The 18,902-nt window shown below is 32.0% G+C and overlaps 1 protein-coding gene and 2 long non-coding RNA genes across 6 annotated transcripts in view; 2 read left to right on the forward strand and 1 right to left on the reverse strand.

Annotated features, from left to right (window-relative positions):
* Nucleotides 1-18,902, forward strand: part of LOC126892177 (zinc finger protein 493-like) — a 97,941-nt gene that overhangs the window by 13,691 nt on the left and 65,348 nt on the right. The gene's annotated exons all lie outside the window — the stretch shown is intronic.
* On the reverse strand, nt 8,332-11,393 carry LOC126892178 (uncharacterized). The gene is made up of 2 exons (XR_007700706.1): nt 10,822-11,393; nt 8,332-8,649 (listed from the first exon to the last, which is right to left on the reverse strand). It is a non-coding gene; the product is annotated as an uncharacterized LOC126892178 (long non-coding RNA).
* LOC126892179 (uncharacterized) lies at nt 11,392-14,512 on the forward strand. The gene is made up of 2 exons (XR_007700707.1): nt 11,392-12,019; nt 14,195-14,512. It is a non-coding gene; the product is annotated as an uncharacterized LOC126892179 (long non-coding RNA).

Genomic DNA, 18,902 nt, shown 5'->3' on the forward strand with positions numbered 1-18,902 from the left:
CCTTTGTTCCAATTTTTAGGCTAAGTCCAAAAAATTTACGCATTTTTAGTGATCCTTACTAATGTAAACATTTACCCTTACATCTTGTTAGTTGATATCTTTTTAAGGTAACAACTGTTGCATTTTTATATCTCTCTATGGATGTTTGTTTCTTATCAAACCCATTTTTAGATGATGTGATGATTTTTACTGATAGGGCCGAATTCTTTGCCTATTCTCTAGATATTGATCGAAAAACCCACCACTTTTGAGTATTCTTTATTTATACAGATGATGAAGAATAAAGGTACAGAATTCGGCTACTTCATCATTTATTGAAGACGTTTTGTTTACCAATGTAGATGAACTGATGTTTACAAATATGTAAACAAAAAGTCTTCACTAAATGGATGAAGTAGCTGACTTCTTTGTCTGTAATCTATATTTTGAGGTTGAAATCATTAATTTAAAGGGCAGGATAAAAAAAACTCTGTTAATATCAAGCTTTCACAAAATTTATTTGTTTCATTTAGTTTAAAATAAATTATAATTATTTTTTCAGTAAATACAGTGATATTAACAGGAAAAAAACATTGTATAAAAGAAGCATATTATAAAAACTTACGACATGAGCTTAGTCCATTAAATTTTTAGCACTATCACAAAACATAAAAAACTCCGAATCTTTGGTAGTTACAATGTTTTAATTTTATCTCACCTCACAGTAATAGATTTTGGCACTGAAATGTTTCATAAAAACATACATGGTATGGTCATCAATTTCAAATGGATTGGCGTAACTGGCGTCGATCTAGATTTAAATCATGTATTTCTGTCTGATTCTGCCACATCATTAAGTTCATTTAGTAATAGCAGATTTACAAAATCCATTTTTATTTCAAAATAAACATATAATAAACGTTAAACATTTGATTAAACCAGTGATATGGGAGGATGGATTAAACACACGCAAAAAGTTAGGTTAATGGATTTAACTGACAGATCTTCGATCATTCCATGTCATTCATAGTTTGTGGTTACAATCCATACCACTAGATGGCGCAGTTTTGTTTGCTGCCCAAAATGTAATGGGAAATGTCAAGAGTTGTATGTATTACCCTTCTGTATTTGGTTATGTATTTGGTTCTATTCAATTTTGAATTTTAGATGTTACAGTAGGTCTGTTCCTTTGTTTTAAGTGTAACACTAGTTCTTGAAAAGTGTAAGAAAAGTGTAAAAGTGTTACACTTTCTTGTTTCTTTGTTTTTCTAGTGTTTACACTTTTTTTCACGATACACTCAACTTCTGTCGTAGAACGCGTACAACTCGTTTCTTTGAAATGCTATAGGAAAAAAAGTGTAACACTTTTGTACACCTACCTCCGAGACGGTGGTGGATATTACACTATTACACTCGTCCTGCGCAGTATCATCCAACCGGAGCCAGCTGTTTAGCCGTTAAATGTGTTTGTTTACAAAAAAGATATATTTCTTTTTAGTTTAATTTAAACTAGATTTATAAATTGAAAAAACTAAAGTAGCTACAAGTTTTAATTTAATTTTGCTTAACCTCCGAGTGGCACTTTCCTGTAATTTTAAAATTATCACTTTTCAGTGATTTTTTTAATATGCTTTTATGTGCTTTAATATGCTTTTAAGTTCAACAAAGCATTTCCTTTAATTACAATTAAGCCAAAACATCGCAAATCCTGGGCCCTGGACTACTAAAGGTATCCGGTATCCGCATATCAGCCATGAATATGCCTTCACTACTCTACATCAAGAAATTTACTTTCCAATGGCTCTGTCACTGAATATATCAGCAAGTATAGGAAAACCTATTTAAAACTTATAAAATCAGCTAAAAAATCGTACTATCAAAATTGTCTGAGAAGCTCTAAAAGTGTTGCAAAAGAAACTTAGTCCATAATAAACGATCTTCGAAATAAAATTCACCCAGCTTAAACATTTTTCCTTTCAGACCCTGGAAATCTAAATGAATACTTTGTTAATGTGAGTAAAAATATAACATCAACAGCTTCGTGCAATTGTACTTGAGACACTGTGTCAGGTGAGGTGTTTGAAAATTTGAGTAACTTGATTCTGGGGTGTGAATTTCTAAAACTTTTAAGTGTGGTTTTTAACCGTTGAGAAAAATGATTTATTTAGTGTTGTGTTTATAATTTAATATATGTTTTAAAATGAGTTTTGTTTTATTTTTTGAGAAAAAATTAAAAATACAGCATACTTACAGTACTTTTTTTGAAATGCTATTTTCCAAAGTTTATAAAATTTCTTACGCTCGATTTTATATTAATAAAGTTAAAGTGGACTTTAAATTTAAAGTTTTCTTTAACTGTAACAATTGCTTTTTTTAAGGTAACACACACTTTAACTTTATTATGAAATCGAGAGTTAGTCAAAATTCTAAATGCTCAGTAAATAATAACAACAATTAGGTACTTGTATTGAAAACAACATATTTTGTAATTTGAAAAAAAAAACAACATATTTGCAACATAGATAACAAAACAACATGCTTTGTTACGTATTTTAAAAAACTCTCCATCATGCATGCTCCATGAGAAAAGAAAATATAAAACTAATTTCATCCTTATTATGTCTCAGATGGCGTAGCTACTTTTGCTATAACTACTCAATGCTTTGCTACTCTACCTACCTACATACAATTTGTATTGTTTTATCAAAAAACAAGCATTTACATACTCTGCAAATTGTATATTTTTTCTTTGCATTTTCATATGAAAAAACCGCGGTATTTATCTTGAACTTTTTTTGAACAAGGTGCAATACTTAGGTAATATTATTATTAATAAAACAAAGTATATTAAAATACAATGTTAAAAACTTTAATAATATTAGCAATATTTAAAAACTTCAATATATTATATTATAGTATACATATTATGAATCAGTAGAAACGATTATATTTAAATTTGGTAAATTATAACTCCAATCGACCAGAGCACGACCACACAACCCAAAACACAAGTACGCAAATATGGTTGTGTGAAGCGTGGCTCGAAGCCGTGCAATTTACGAGACTCGCTCGATCTGTAGATCCTTGTGTCCTCATCTCGCCAATTAATGATTCTTTTGAGAAAGGTAAATTTCCAGAGTACCTAAAGACAGCTATCATTATTCCTCTTCATAAGGGTGGTGAAAAATCTAATTCCTGCAAGTATATACCTATTGCATTACTACCGGTACCAAGCGCGGCTCCTCCTTAGGGTCAATTGGTCAATGACCCCCCTAAAATAATCTCATAAAAATACCAATTTTATTAAAAATATCTTTTATCTAAAACTTCACTCTGAAATATAAAATTCTCTCTCAGCAGTCTGCATTGGCAAAACAAATATAATAGATATAATAACGTCGCGCCTCGCGCTATACACAAGCCCGTGGCTGGGCCGTATTTTAAATTGTCTATATACAGTTCTTATGGCTTATGGACAAATGCATGTAAAATAGAAAAGAGACGGCAGATAGCAATTTCGTGGGCGAGAGTGGGAGTGACCTTTCCGTCGTATACCTCTAGTAGAGTCGACGGCCTCACGTTTAGTTAGTTACCGTCTGCTGACCGCACTTCACGGCAGGTCTATATCGATCGCGGCGTATTTGCGTAATTTATTTTGTTTTGTTGGATTTTTTTGTGATTGTAACAAAAACAAGATGAGTGTTGTTGACGAAATAATTGCCTTAAAATCTGCTGGAACACTAAATTATGAACGGCGGCTTGAGAAAAAAGAAAGTGGTCGACCAAAACCAAACATGAATTTAAAACAAACAACAAAGGATAGGGGTAAGGACATTCAAAGATATTTTAAAGAATCAATGTACAATTTGTGTGATTGGATTTGTGGCTGCAGTGTGAGAAATGCATTTTTTTGCTATCCGTGTTTACTGTTTTCGAATGACGCTGTATGGGCGAAAAATGGAGTAACTGACATTAAGCATTTAAAAGTGAAAATTACAAAACATGCCTCTTCAACTACTCATATAAATTCATCAATGAGTTACGCAAGTTTAGGACGTGTTAACATAAGACAGCAACTTGATAGTGTATATCGTAAATCTGTGCATGACTTTAATGAATTGGTATCTAAAAATAGGTATATTTTAAACAAACTAATCGACTGTGTAAAATTTTGTGGAGTTTTCGAAATTGCATTGCGCGGTCATGACGAAAGTGACAGCTCCAATAATCGTGGAATTTTTCTGGGCCTTATCGATTTTGTTTCTGAACTGGATTTAATGTTTAAAGAACACATTGAAAAAAGTACAGTATTTAAAGGAACATCGAAAACAATTCAGAACGATATTTTAGAATCAATGTTAGCCATTGTGCATACTCATATCATGAAGGAGATTGGCCAGACAAATTTTGTGGCCATTCAAGTAGATGAGACCACAGACAGCTCCAATAAAACGCAGATGATTATCATATTGCGATATGTATTAACTGGTATTGTACATGAAAGATTTTGGAAATTTGTTAACCCCCTAGGTACTACAGCACAACATTTAACTAATGTAATATTGGAAGAACTTCAATTATTAAAAATTAATGAAGCACCTGAAAAATTGATTGCCCAAAGTTACGATGGTGCATCAGTCATGAGCGGTAAACTGGGAGGAGTACAAACAAAAATTAAAGAAATATACCCAAATGCACACTTCATTCACTGCTATGCCCATCAATTTAATCTTATCCTCCAAAAAGCGGCGAGTCAACACAAACCGATAAAAATATTTTTTGCAAATTTACACGGATTTTCGTCCTTTTTCGGCCGATCTCCAAAACGTACGATGGTTCTGGATAGAGTGGTTAAAGTAAGGCTACCTAAAGCTGCGCCTACTCGATGGGCTTTCAATACAAAATGTGTTGAAATTGTATACACTTATAAAGATGATTTAAAATCTTGCTTAGAGGAAATTATTGATGAGGAGCAAGATGGTAACAATATAAATCAAGCAACTGGTTTAAAAAGACATTTGGAAGATGAGCATTTTTTATTTTGGTTAAATTTTTTCCATAAAATAATGCCCCATGTTGATATATTGTTTAAACAATTGCAAATGCGAGACATTGATGTTATATCTGTCAAAAATTGTATCCTGTCTTTTAACAACAATATCCAAATAATTAGAAATACTATTTTGGAATCAGAAGTACCAAGCACATCAACAGCAAAAAAAAGAAAAACTACTGCAGAGGATCCAAAGCGACGAACTGCACTTGAAATTTGTGATATTATTATATCTGAAATAAATCACAGGTTTAGTTTCAATGATCATCTCATGATTTCACAGTTATTCTACATAGAGAAATTTGAAGCATACACTACCAACTTTCCGCAAAATATTTTAAAAATGGTGACGGCTAATTATCCCACAGTGAATATTTCCAAACTAAAATCGGAACTTGAAGTCTTATATTGTCGTGAGGATTTTCGCAATAGTGCTGGTGCAGTAGCCATACTTCAGCTTTTTATTAACATGAATTTGTCTGAAACATTTTCTGAAGCAGTGAAGTTATTAAATATTTTGTGCACACTCCCTATGACAACCGTGGAAAGTGAGAGATGTTTTTCTACTTTAAAAAGAGTAAAAACATTCCTGCGTAATACGATGGGACAACCTAGACTTAGTGCCTTGTCTATGCTGAGCATCGAGAAAACGCTTGTCAAGAGCATTCCAAATTTCAATGAGAAGGTCATAGACTATTTTGCAGAACTAAAGGATAGAAGAATTGACTTAAAATATAAAAATATTTAAAGTAAGTTTCGTTTTAATAAATTTACAATTTATTATACTATAAATATTCCTATCTATATATCAGTCAATAACCTGTTCATACCATTTTTCCTATATTTTTTAAAAGATTTACTCTAAAAAAAGACAAATTTAATTTTCGGAAAACTAGGGTAAATAGTATTGAGTTTTATCTAAGTCTGTATTTTTTATCTAAAATATAAATGCTAAAAGATCTTTTAAATACTTTAAAAAATCAACAGTTTGAAGTTTTCAAACCAAAATGACCCCCCTGAAGATTGACCCACGAGCCGCCGCTGACCGGTACTCCAAAATTATTGAGAGACTCATAAAAGCATGACTTATGTCCTTTCTTGTTGAAAACAACATTTTATTACAAAAGTTCGGCTTTTTAAATAATAAATGTACTGCTGATGCCAAGTTTTCTGTACTACATGAGGTTTATCAAGCACTGAGCAATAATCTTCACACTGCCACTGTTTTTGTGACTATGCCAAAGCTTTTGATTGTGTAAATCATGAAATTTTGATAAAAATAACTAAATTTATATGGAATTCGAAGAATTTCTTTGAATTGGTTTCAATCTTACTTGGATAGTTGGAAACAACTGGTTAGAGCAAATAATACAGACTTTAGTCTCCAAAATATTGTATGTGGGGTCCTCTACAAACCACAAGGTTCAGTATCAGGTCCTCTACTTTTCCTTACGTTTATTAATGACATCCCTAGTTTAAAAATTAATGGAAAAAATTTTCTTTTTGCTGATGATACCAGTATTACTTGGAGCAACTCAAATATTGCTAGTATACCTTCTGATCTACTCACGATAAAAACCTGGTCCGATTCTAATTTACCTTTTTTTAACATAAAACAGTAGCATTATCCTATACAGGAGCTCGTCAATCTTTACCTCTTAACACATTCACAGACACAACTGCATATGAAGCCACTTACTCCATAAGATGTGTCTACATCTAAAGTGTGTCTGTGAATGTGTTAATAACAGCCAGATCAGTATCGTTGATTCTGTAAAGTTTCTTGGTATTTTTTTTAGATAGCAATCTTAAGGGTTAAAAGGGTCTAAAGGGATAAACATTCACTGAAAGCGATATTATCTTTAATACCCGTGGTGCCTTCAACATTTAATGTCTTACTAAATTATTCTTTATAGGCAAAAAAATTTAAGGAATTTTGAATTAATTAGTTTTTAAATAAGTACATTTACCAGCAACAGTTGTAACGTAATTGTGTCAACTCGACAGTATTTAACTAGTTATTTGAATTTAATACCCTAGCTAGGGCATTATTTTTCAAAATAAATATTGAAAAATAACGCCCTAGGGCATTATAATATAACTTACTTTGAAATCATGTACAGTGGAACCTCGATTATCCGTCTCTCCATTAACCATCACCTCTGTTAACCGTCAGGGTACATACAGAAGTTGTATTGAGTTATACATTAGCAATCATTTAAATGCAAAAAAATAAAAAAAAAGGTAATTTGATTTGTGATGAGGACACAAACGGCTATCCATTGCTGACAGATAAAGAACTCATTGAAATGGCAACAAAGGCGGACCAAACCTATTCGGAAGCTGACACAGTAGCTATATTGATGCTTGGACACAAGGAAGCTTGACTGTAGCTATATTGATGAACCTATTGTAACTGACAAAGATTTGCGTAAATAATCTAGAGAAGCTGCATCGCATATGCAATAATTCATCGAGTGGTATTCTCAACAAGAAGAAGCCAATAAAGTAGATTGCATGATCTTATGCCTTATGCCGATTAAGAAATTCAGCCGTCGCAAAATATGGAGCAGCAGTAAAACAAACACAAATTTCAGAATATTTTAAATTGATTCGATTGTATGAACACAAATCCCTCTTATATTGTCAAACAAACCATACAAATGAAATTTGAGAGTTGTACTATGAATTTTTATTTTTTTTAATGTTCTGTTAACCGTCTTTTCGATTATCCGTCATACCCTTGGTCCGGTGCCCTGACAGATAATCGAGGTTCTACTGTAATAATATTAATGTCCGACTCGTATATTATTTGACAAATAATGACATGATTTTGAAGTCAGTTTGATAAATAATGACATGATTTCGAAGTCAGTTAAGTATGATATAATGCCCTAGGCTCTAGGGCATTATTTTGAAAAATTACGCCCTAGGGTATTAAATTTAAATAACTAGTTAAATACTGTCAAGTTGACAAATAACAACCCAAGTAAAACTATGGTTACCACAATTACGTTACGACTATTGCTGGTAAATGTACTTATTTGAAAACTAATTAACTCAAAATTCCTTCAATTTTTTGCCTATAAAAAATAATTTAGTCGGACATTAAATGTTGAAGGCACCACGGGTATTAACGATAATATCGCTTTCAGTCAACTTATATCCCTCAGGCCAAAGGCCCTCGGTATATACACCATTGACCTCAAGTGTTATTATCCTTATAATACCCTTGGTACCTTAACTATAATCTCACAATCAGCCCATAGAAGGTGTCAAACAAATAAAATATTTGGGAATCATACTTGATAATTTATTAACAATTAAACGATTACTTTATTGATTACAGTTAATTTATTTAATGGAAATTAAGGTAATAATAATAATAATGTTTATTCAAAAATAATCAAATATAAAATCTTCCTGAGACTAAAAACATATTTAAGTGTATAATTAATAAGAATTAACATAGGAAGCCACAAGGAAATAAATCTGCACGTAGCTATAGCCCAAAGTAACTCCTGTTATTTATCCAAATCTTTACTAGTCAAACACATTTGTTTTGAAATTCCAGCAGTTTCTTCTTTTTATACCTTTTAAATATCTGGTGGTTGTTCCTAAAACAAAGACATAAATAAAAATTCTACATTGTGTACCATAAAAAAATCATAAAAATGTGGAAAGTATCACAAGAATAAAGAAAAGTCCCAGATATAAAATTCACTATTAAAATAAAAATAGTAAATAATTATTTATATCTGACACTTTTCTTATTGGAACTTCTTTCTGGTAACATCCTTAATCTCTGACTTTTACAATTTATAAGACAAGAGATGATGAATAAAGAAAGGGAAAAGGACTCTGCAGTATACAGTTACATTCTGCTTTCATTAATCTAGAAAAAAGATCAGAAAGATAATTCAAAGTCCGAAATTGTAAAAGTCAAAAAGAGATTAAGGATGTACCAGAAAGGGGTTCCAATAAGAAAAGTTTCAGATTTAAATAATTATTTACTATTTTAATAGTGAATTTTGTATCTGGGACTTTTCTCTTTTCTTTAAGAGATATCGCTGAAGCATCCTAATAGTAGATAACTATTTTTGAAATTCCACTTAAATAGACAATTTGATTTCGTTTTGATTCAGAGGTGTGCAGGCAGCTCCACTGGGGACGCCGTAAGGCAGAAACAACTGTCTGGAGATTGTGTATCGCCTCTGGATCGAAAGGAAACATAAACTGTCTCTTCACTATCACAAGAGTATTTTAATATTTTTATTGAATAAAAGTAGTCAAAAAAAAAGGACTAGTTGGTGGAGCGAAGAGATAAAAATAGCTGTGAAAGAAAAGAAAGTACCATGGAGAGCTTATCTAGAAAATAACAGTTAATAAGCAAGGAAGCTTGTGAAAGAAAAAGTTAAAAAAGCTAAATTGGAACAGTCGGAGAGATTTGGAGAAAAGATGGAGCAAGACAGTAGTAGGACAAACCAAAAATTGTTCTATTAAGGTCTGAAAAAATGAGAGGTAAATCAGGTAGTACTGTCGTGCAAATAAAAAAAAATAAAATGGAGAAACACTTACCCAACCACAAGATATAGTTAATAGATGGAGTAAATATTCCAAAGAGTTGAGTAATGAAATAACAATGGAAGAATTAACGGAAGCCATTGCAAAAATGAAAAATGGTAGTGGCAGGAATAGATAATATCAAAACACGATTGTTGAAATATATGGGGGAATCTGCATTACACTACTTACACAAATTACTGATAACAATTTGGAAACAGAAACGCATCCCAGAAGATTGGGCAACAGCAGTAATGGCTCTTCTGGTAAAGAAGGGAGGTAAAAAAGTAATGTTCAAATTATCGAGGTATTTTCATGCTAAGTGTACTGGCTAAGATTTATGAATGAACACTGGAGATGAGACTGAGAAAGAAAGTGGAACATCAACTAGACAATGCACAAAAAGGTTTCTGATCGGGCACAGTGTCCAAGATCATATCTTTACTATAAGACAATGGAAAAAGCCTTTGACAAGGTACCCGGACATCACATTTGGAAAGGGCTTGAACTGTTCGATGTTGGAGGAGAACTAATTGATGCAAGTAAAATTTATGTACTGGAACATTGTGCGAGCATTAAACTGTGAATCAAACAAATTTGCTAATACACAAGGAGTAAGGCAAGATGGAGTTTTAAGCTCACTGCTATTCATTATATTATATATATGAATGAACCAATAAAAAAAATGCAGTAGAGTCCCGAAAATTAGATTTAGGTTACCATTGATTAAAAAGTATAACTCTGAGTAAATGTGTATCTGCAGATGACATTGCATTGATACCAAGTTCAGAGAAATCTTCACAAAGCAACCTAAATTTATAGACGAGAGAACTTGCAGACAAAGGAATGAAAATAAAATTAGCAAAGACTAAAACTTTACTTATTTCCAAGACACTGAGAGAAATCCATATAAACCTAGACGGAAATTTAGTAGAACATATGAATGATTTTGAATATTTATAAACTATAATAGACAAAAAATGCAAAAAAAATGAACAACACAATTGCTAAAACATCACGATTATATCACTCCCTCACTACAGGTTTCATTAGCAAAAGAGAAATTAGTGAGAAGACAAAAGGGACAGTATATTATATACCTCCCTTCTCTGCTTCATGGAAGTGAAACATGGCTGGCTTTCCTAATAATTAAGCTTGAATTATCACATCTTTATTATTATTGTAGACATTTAAAATCCTTATTAATTGAATTACATTAAACTTACCACTTATAAAATGTTTACTTTTCATATTTTAATTTTAGTTCCCTTATATCTGTTCTTCTTGTGGCTTTTATCCATTGTCCCCGGCTTTGTTTGGATAATTCATTTAAATGTATTGCATGGGGAGCCTTGGGAACAGTACAAAATAAGACTTTTCCCTGTCTGCCCTACTCCCACAATTTACAACGATACAAGTTACATGTATAAGCTTCCCAAGAAAGAAAAACTGATAACTGCTATGGACTAATTCAGTTCTGTAGGCGATAAACTACTTTATATTTGATTTGCTGCACACAATTTCGCTGCACAATCGACAATAAAAACAAACAGGATATTCTTTACAAATGTAAATATTAGGATTAGGTTATGTTATGTTATGTGCCCCCAGTTAGGCCATATTCGGAAGTTCCTTGTCCCTTTGCTTGATTGGCACACCGATAATTTTCGTTTAATACTGTCCGCTGTCATGAGCCGCTGTCACATCCGCTGTCATTTTACACTCAAATGTCCATAGAATTTCGTACACTTACACTCAAAAGTGTAACACTAAAAAACAAAGGAACAGACCTAGTATTTCTTCATTCTACCACATGGCGCTGCCATCGCGTCAAAATATTTGCAAAAATAGGTCTATTCCTTTGTTTTTTAGTGTTACACTTTTGAGTGTAAGTGTACGAAATTCTATGGACATTTGAGTGTAAAATGACAGCGGATGTGACAGCGGCTCATGACAGCGGACAGTATTAAACGAAAATTATCGGTGTGCCAATCCAAGCAAAGGGATAAGGAACTTCCGAATATGGCCTAACTGGGGGCACATAACATAACATAACCTAATCCTAATATTTACATTTGTAAAGAATATCCTGTTTGTTAGTTTGTTTTTATTGTCGATTGTTCAGCGAAATTGTGTGCAGCAAATCAAATATAAAGTAGTTTATCGCCTACAGAACTGAATTAGTCCATAGCAGTTATCAGTTTTTCTTTCTTGGGAAGCTTATACATGTAACTTGTATTGTTGTAAATTGTGGGAGTAGGGCAGACAGGGAAAAGTCTTATTTTGTACTGTTCCCAAGGCTCCCCATGCAATACATTTAAATGAATTATCCAAACAAAGCTGGGGACAATGGATAAAAGCCACAAGAAGAACAGATATAAGGGAACTAAAATTAAAATATGAAAAGTAAACATTTTATAAGTGGTAAGTTTAATGTAATTCGATTAATAAGGATTTTAAATGTCTACAATAATAATAAAGATGTGATAATTCAAGCTTAATTATTAGGAAAGCCAGCCATGTTTCACTTCCATGAAGCAAAGAAGGGAGGTATATAATATACTGTCCCTTTTGTCTTCTCACTAATTTCTCTTTTGCTAATGAAACCTGTAGTGAGGGAGTGATATAATCGTGATGTTTTAGCAATTCTGTTGTTCATTTTTTTTTGCATTTTTTGTCTATTATAGTTTATAAATATTCAAAATCATTCATATGTTCTACTAAATTTCCGTCTAGGTTTATATGGATTTCTCTCAGTGTCTTGGAAATAAGTAAAGTTTTAGTCTTTGCTAATTTTATTTTCATTCCTTTGTCTGCAAGTTCTCTCGTCTATAAATTTAGGTTGCTTTGTAAAGATTTCTCTGAACTTGGTATCAATGCAATGTCATCTGCAGATACACATTTACTCAGAGTTATACTTTTTAATCAATGGTAACCTAAATCTAATTTTCGGGACTCTACTGCATTTTTTTTATTGGTTCATTCATATATATAATATAATGAATAGCAGTGAGCTTAAAACTCCACCTTGCCTTACTCCTTGTGTATTAGCAAATTTGTTTGATTCACAGTTTAATGCTCGCACAATGTTCCAGTACATAAATTTTACTTGCATCAATTAGTTCTCCTCCAACATCGAACAGTTCAAGCCCTTTCCAAATGTGATGTCCGGGTACCTTGTCAAAGGCTTTTTCCATTGTCTTATAGTAAAGATATGATCTTGGACACTGTGCCCGGTCAGAAACCTTTTTGTGCATCGTCTAGTTGATGTTCCACTTTCTTTCTCAGTCTCATCTCCAGTGTTCATTCATAAATCTTAGCCAGTATACTTAGCATGAAAATACCTCGATAATTTGAACATTACTTTTTTACCTCCCTTCTTTACCAGAAGAGCCATTACTGCTGTTGCCCAATCTTCTGGGATGCGTTTCTGTTTCCAAATTGTTATCAGTAATTTGTGTAAGTAGTGTAATGCAGATTCCCCCATATATTTCAACAATCGTGTTTTGATATTATCTATTCCTGCCACTTTACCATTTTTCATTTTTGCAATGGCTTCCGTTAATTCTTCCATTGTTATTTCATTACTCAACTCTTTGGAATATTTACTCCATCTATTAACTATATCTTGTGGTTGGGTAAGTGTTTCTCCATTTTATTTTTTTTTATTTGCACGACAGTACTACCTGATTTACCTCTCATTTTTTCAGACCTTAATAGAACAATTTTTGGTTTGTCCTACTACTGTCTTGCTCCATCTTTTCTCCAAATCTCTCCCACTGTTCCAATTTAGCTTTTTTAACTTTTTCTTTCACAAGCTTCCTTGCTTATTAACTGTTATTTTCTAGATAAGCTCTCCATGGTACTTTCTTTTCTTTCACAGCTATTTTTATCTCTTCGCTCCACCAACTAGTCCTTTTTTTTTGACTACTTTTATTCAATAAAAATATTAAAATACTCTTGTGATAGTGAAGAGACAGTTTATATTTCCTTTCGATCCAGAGGCGATACACAATCTCCAGACAGTTGTTTCTGCCTTACGGCGTCCCCAGTGGAGCTGCCTGCACACCTCTGAATCAAAACGAAATCAAATTGTCTATTTAAGTGGAATTTCAAAAATAGTTATCTACTATTAGGATGCTTCAGCGATATCTCTTAAAGAAAAGAGAAAAGTCCCAGATACAAAATTCACTATTAAAATAGTAAGTAATTATTTAAATCTGAAACTTTTCTTATTAGAACCCCTTTCTGGTACATCCTTAATCTCTTTTTGACTTTTACAATTTCGGACTTTGAATTATCTTTCTGATCTTTTTTCTAGATTAATGAAAGCAGAATGTAACTGTATACTGCAGAGTCCTTTTCCCTTTCTTTATTCATCATCTCTTGTCTTATAAATTGTAAAAGTCAGAGATTAAGGATGTTACCAGAAAGAAGTTCCAATAAGAAAAGTGTCAGATATAAATAATTATTTACTATTTTTATTTTAATAGTGAATTTTATATCTGGGACTTTTCTTTATTCTTGTGATACTTTCCACATTTTTATGATTTTTTTATGGTACACAATGTAGAATTTTTATTTATGTCTTTGTTTTAGGAACAACCACCAGATATTTAAAAGGTATAAAAAGAAGAAACTGCTGGAATTTCAAAACAAATGTGTTTGACTAGTAAAGATTTGGATAAATAACAGGAGTTACTTTGGGCTATAGCTAAGTGCAGATTTATTTCCTTGTGGCTTCCTATGTTAATTCTTATTAATTATACACTTAAATATGTTTTTAGTCTCAGGAAGATTTTATATTTGATTATTTTTGAATAAACATTATTATTATTATTACCTTAATTTCCATTAAATAAATTAACTGTAATCAATAAAGTAATCGTTTAATTGTTAATAAATTATCAAGTATGATTCCCAAATATTTTATTTATTTGACACCTTCTATGGGCTGATTGTGAGATTATAGTTAAGGTACCAAGGGTATTATAAGGATAATAACACTTGAGGTCAATGGTGTATATACCGAGGGCCTTTGGCCTGAGGGATATAAGTTGACTGAAAGCGATATTATCGTTAATACCCGTGGTGCCTTCAACATTTAATGTCCGACTAAATTATTTTTTATAGGCAAAAAATTGAAGGAATTTTGAATTAATTAGTTTTCAAATAAGTACATTTACCAGCAATAGTCGTAACGTAATTGTGGTAACCATAGTTTTACTTGGGTTGTTATTTGTCAACTTGACAGTATTTAACTAGTTATTTAAATTTAATACCCTAGGGCGTAATTTTTCAAAATAATGCCCTAGAGCTTAGGGCATTATATCATACTTAACTGACTTCGAAATCATGTCATTATTTATCAAACTGACTTCAAAATCATGTCATTATTTGTCAAATAATATACCAGTCGGACATTAATATTATTACAGTAGAACCTCGATTATCTGTCAGGGCACCGGACCAAGGGTATGACGGATAATCGAAAAGACGGTTAACAGAACATTAAAAAAAAATAAAAATTCATAGTACAACTCTCAAATTTCATTTGTATGGTTTGTTTGACAATATAAGAGGGATTTGTGTTCATACAATCGAATCAATTTAAAATATTCTGAAATTTGTGTTTGTTTTACTGCTGCTTCATATTTTGCGACGGCTGAATTTCTTAATCGGCATAAGGCATAAGATCATGCAATCTACTTTATTGGCTTCTTCTTGTTGAGAATACCACTCGATGAATTATTGCATATGCGATGCAGCTTCTCTAGATTATTTACGCAAATCTTTGTCAGTTACAATAGGTTCATCAATATAGCTACAGTCAAGCTTCCTTGTGTCCAAGCATCAATATAGCTACTGTGTCAGCTTCTGAATAGGTTTGGTCCGCCTTTGTTGCCATTTCAATGAGTTCTTTATCTGTCAGCAATGGATAGCCGTTTGTGTCCTCATCACAAATCAAATTACCTTTTTTTTTTTTTATTTTTTTGCATTTAAATGATTGCTAATGTATAACTCAATACAACTTCTGTATGTACCCTGACGGTTAACAGAGGTGATGGTTAATGGAGAGACGGATAATCGAGGTTCCACTGTACATGATTTCGAAGTAAGTTATATTATAATGCCCTAGGGCGTTATTTTTCAATATTTATTTTGAAAAATAATGCCCTAGCTAGGGTATTAAATTCAAATAACTAGTTAAATACTGTCGAGTTGACACAATTACGTTACAACTGTTGCTGGTAAATGTACTTATTTAAAAACTAATTAATTCAAAATTCCTTAAATTTTTTTGCCTATAAAGAATAATTTAGTCAGACATTAAATGTTGAAGGCACCACGGGTATTAAAGATAATATCGCTTTCAGTGAATGTTTATCCCTTTAGACCCTTTTAACCCTTAAGATTGCTATCTAAAAAAAATACCAAGAAACTTTACAGAATCAACGATACTGATCTGGCTGTTATTAACACATTCACAGACACACTTTAGATGTAGACACATCTTATGGAGTAAGTGGCTTCATATGCAGTTGTGTCTGTGAATGTGTTAAGAGGTAAAGATTGACGAGCTCCTGTATAGGATAATGCTACTGTTTTATGTTAAAAAAAGGTAAATTAGAATCGGACCAGGTTTTTATCGTGAGTAGATCAGAAGGTATAGTAGCAATATTTGAGTTGCTCCAAGTAATACTGGTATCATCAGCAAAAAGAAAATTTTTTCCATTAATTTTTAAACTAGGGATGTCATTAATAAACGTAAGGAAAAGTAGAGGACCTGATACTGAACCTTGTGGTTTGTAGAGGACCCCACATACAATATTTTGGAGACTAGAGTCTGTATTATTTGCTCTAACCAGTTGTTTCCAACTATCCAAGTAAGATTGAAACCAATTCAAAGAAATTCTTCGAATTCCATAGAAATTTAGTTATTTTTATCAAAATTTCATGATTTACACAATCAAAAGCTTTGGCATAGTCACAAAAAACAGTGGCAGTGTGAAGATTATTGCTCAGTGCTTGATAAACCTCATGTAGTACAGAAAACATGGCATCAGCAGTACATTTATTATTTAAAAAGCCGAACTTTTGTAATAAAATGTTGTTTTTAACAAGAAAGGACATAAGTCATGCTTTTATGAGTCTCTCAATAATTTTGGAGTACCAGTAGTAATGCAATAGGTATATACTTGCAGGAATTAGATTTTTCACCACCCTTATGAAGAGGAATAATGATAGCTGTCTTTAGGTACTCTGGAAATTTACCTTTCTCAAAAGAATCATTAATTGGCGAGATGAGGACACAAGGATCTACAGATCGAGCGAGTCTCGTAAATTGCACGGCTTCGAGCCACGCTTCACACAACCATATTTGCGTACTTGTGTTTTGGGTTGTGTGGTCGTGCTCTGGTCGATTGGAGTTATAATTTACCAAATTTAAATATAATCGTTTCTACTGATTCATAATATGTATACTATAATATATTGAAGTTTTTAAATATTGCTAATATTATTAAAGTTTTTAACATTGTATTTTAATATACTTTGTTTTATTAATAATAATATTACCTAAGTATTGCACCTTGTTCAAAAAAAGTTCAAGATAAATACCACGGTTTTTTCATATGAAAATGCAAAGAAAAAATATACAATTTGCAGAGTATGTAAATGCTTGTTTTTTGATAAAACAATACAAATTGTATGTAGGTAGGTAGAGTAGCAAAGCATTGAGTAGTTATAGCAAAAGTAGCTACGCCATCTGAGACACAATAAGGATGAAATTAGTTTTATATTTTCTTTTCTCATGGAGCATGCATGATGGAGAGTTTTTTAAAATACGTAACAAAGCATGTTGTTTTGTTATCTATGTTGCAAATATGTTGTTTTTTTTTCAAATTACAAAATATGTTGTTTTCAATACAAGTACCTAATTGTTGTTATTATTTACTGAGCATTTAGAATTTTGACTAACGCTCGATTTCATAATAAAGTTAAAGTGTGTGTTACCTTAAAAAAAGCAATTGTTACAGTTAAAGAAAACTTTAAATTTAAAGTCCACTTTAACTTTATTAATATAAAATCGAGCGTAAGAAATTTTATAAACTTTGGAAAATAGCATTTCAAAAAAAGTACTGTAAGTATGCTGTATTTTTAATTTTTTCTCAAAAAATAAAACAAAACTCATTTTAAAACATATATTAAATTATAAACACAACACTAAATAAATAATTTTTCTCAACGGTTAAAAACCACACTTAAAAGTTTTAGAAATTCACACCCCAGAATCAAGTTACTCAAATTTTCAAACACCTCACCTGACACAGTGTCTCAAGTACAATTGCACGAAGCTGTTGATGTTATATTTTTACTCCCATTAACAAAGTATTCATTTAGATTTCCAGGGTCTGAAAGGAAAAATGTTTAAGCTGGGTGAATTTTATTTCGAAGATCGTTTATTATGGACTAAGTTTCTTTTGCAACACTTTTAGAGCTTCTCAGACAATTTTGATAGTACGATTTTTTAGCTGATTTTATAAGTTTTAAATAGGTTTTCCTATACTTGCTGATATATTCAGTGACAGAGCCATTGGAAAGTAAATTTCTTGATGTAGAGTAGTGAACGCATATTCATGGCTGATATGCGGATACCGGATACCTTTAGTAGTCCAGGGCCCAGGATTTGCGATGTTTTGGCTTAATTGTAATTAAAGGAAATGCTTTGTTGAACTTAAGGACATAAAAGCATATTAAAAAAATCACTGAAAAGTGATAATTTTAAAATTACAGGAAAGTGCCACTCGGAGGTTAAGCAAAATTAAATTAAAACTTGTAGCTACTTTAGTTTTTTCAATTTATAAATCTAGTTTAAATTAAACTAAAAAGAAATATATCTTTTTTGTAAACAAACACATTTAACGGCTAAACAGCTGGCTCCGGTTGGATGATACTGCGCAGGACGAGTGTAATATCCACCACCGTCTCGGAGGTAGGTGTAGAAAAGTGTTACACTTTTTTTCTTACAGCATTTCAAAGAAACGAGTTGTACGCGTTCTACGACAGAAGTTGAGTGTATCGTGAAAAAAAGTGTAAACACTAGAAAAACAAAGAAACAAGAAAGTGTAACACTTTTACACTTTTCTTACACTTTTCAAGAACTAGTGTTACACTTAAAACAAAGGAACAGACCTCCCATATCGCTCGGGTAGGCATATTCGAGATATACATAGGATATTCGCAAAGACTCGCCTGCCGTTGGTGAACTGAAAATCAACTGTCATCAATACGCCTAACTTCACGC

This window comes from Diabrotica virgifera, chromosome 9 (genome assembly GCF_917563875.1).
Source record: "Diabrotica virgifera virgifera chromosome 9, PGI_DIABVI_V3a".
In the NCBI taxonomy this organism is placed as follows: domain Eukaryota; kingdom Metazoa; phylum Arthropoda; class Insecta; order Coleoptera; family Chrysomelidae; genus Diabrotica; species Diabrotica virgifera.